Here is a 1946-nt window from a genome sequence, read left to right as displayed (position 1 = left end):
CTGTGGAACCAGCTTCCAGTTGTGGTTCGGGAGGCAGACACCCTCACCACATTCAAGAGTAGGCTTAAGACATTCCTCTTTGATAAAGCTTATACTTAGGGCTGGATCAGGTGAGTCCTGAACCATCCCTTAGTTATGCTGCTATAGGCCTAGACTATCGGGGGATTTCCCATGGTGCACTGAGCTACTCTCTTCCTCTCTCTTTCTGCACTCATTCATGTCCCTTTAATGCATGTTACTAACTCCACTTCTTCCCCGGAGTTCTTGTGCTTTCTCGTCTCGCAGGTTCTCATGGATCCTGGTGGAGCCTCCTGCCATGGTCCTGCTTGACTGCCATTGCCAATACTGTTGTTGCTGTGCACCTGTCTGTCTGTCTATCTCTCTCTCTCTCTCTCTCTCTCACCCCAACTGGTCGAGACAGACGACCACCCACCTAGAGCCGGAGGATCTGTCCTAGGTTTCTGCCTTTTAACAGGCAGTTTTTCCTTGCCCTTGTCGCCAAGTGCTTGCTCATGGTGGTACTGTTGGGTCTCTGTAATTAATGTTAAAGAGTTCGGTCTAGACCTGCTCTATTTGAAAAGTGTCCTGAGATAACTTCTGTTATGAATTGGCGCTATACAAATAAATTGAATTGAATTGAATTGAATCTCTCCTGTACTAGCTTCTCTGCATTGGCTCCCTGTAAAATGTAGAATTGAATTTAAAATCCTCCTCCTCACCTATAAAGCTCTTCATGGTCAGGCCCCTTCATATCTTAAAGAGCTCATAGTACCCTATTACCCCACTAGAACACTACGTTCTCTGAATGCTGGGCTACTTGTTGTTCCTATAGTCTCTAAAAGTAGAACAGGAGCCAGAGCCTTCAGTTACCAAGCTCCTCTCCTGTGGAACCAGCTTCCAGTTGTGGTTCGGGAGGCAGACACCCTCTCCACATTCAAGAGTAGGCTTAAGACATTCCTCTTTGATAAAGCTTATAGTTAGGGCTGGATCAGGTGAGTCCTGAACCATCCCTTAGTTATGCTGCTATAGGCCTAGACTATCGGGGGATTTCCCATGGTGCACTGAGCTCCTCCCTTCCTCTCTCTTTATGCACTCATTCATGTTCCATTAATGCATGTTACTAACTTCACTTCTTCCCCGGAGTTCTTGTGCTTTCTCGTCTCGCAGGTTCTCATGGATCCTGGTGGAGCCTCCTGCCATGGTCCTGCTTGACTGCCATTGCCAATACTGTTGTTGCTGTGCACCTGTCTGTCTGTCTGTCTCTCGCTCTCTCTCTCTCTGCCTCTCTCTCTCGCTCTCTCTCTCTCTGCCTCTCTCTCTCTCTCTCTCTCTCTCTCTCTCTCTCTCTCTCTCTCTCTCTCACCCCAACTGGTCGAGACAGACGACCACCCACCTAGAGCCGGAGGATCTGTCCTAGGTTTCTGCCTTTTAACAGGCAGTTTTTCCTTGCCCTTGTCTCCAAGGTCTTGCTCATGGTGGTACTGTTGGGTCTCTGTAATTAATGTTATAAAGAGTTCGGTCTAGACCTGCTCTATTTGAAAAGTGTCCTGAGATAACTTATTATTATTCAAATTATTTCATATTATTATGAATTGGCGCTATACAAATAAAATTGAATTGAATTGAATATATACAGTTTTTATTGATATTGTCATTATATATACACTCACTATATATACTCTCATTACCCATTTGGGCAGCTGTAGCTCAGAGCCAGAGTGGGTCCTCCCCTAATCGGAAGGTCAAAGTATCCTTGAGCAAGATACTGAACCCCAAATTGCTCCCAATGCAGTGCATCGTTGTGTGAATGTGTATGAATGAGTTAGTTGCTGTTCGATGGAGTTTGCCAGCACTCTGTGAAAGGGCGAATGTGGGACGTAGTGTTAAAGCACTTTGAGTGGTCGGAAGACTAGAAAGGCGCCGTACAGTTATTATATATACTGTCA

Source organism: Dicentrarchus labrax, unplaced genomic scaffold (genome assembly GCF_905237075.1).
Source record: "Dicentrarchus labrax unplaced genomic scaffold, dlabrax2021, whole genome shotgun sequence".
In the NCBI taxonomy this organism is placed as follows: domain Eukaryota; kingdom Metazoa; phylum Chordata; class Actinopteri; family Moronidae; genus Dicentrarchus; species Dicentrarchus labrax.
The sequence above is the reverse complement of the archived record's forward strand: the minus strand, read 5'-3'. Positions refer to the sequence as shown.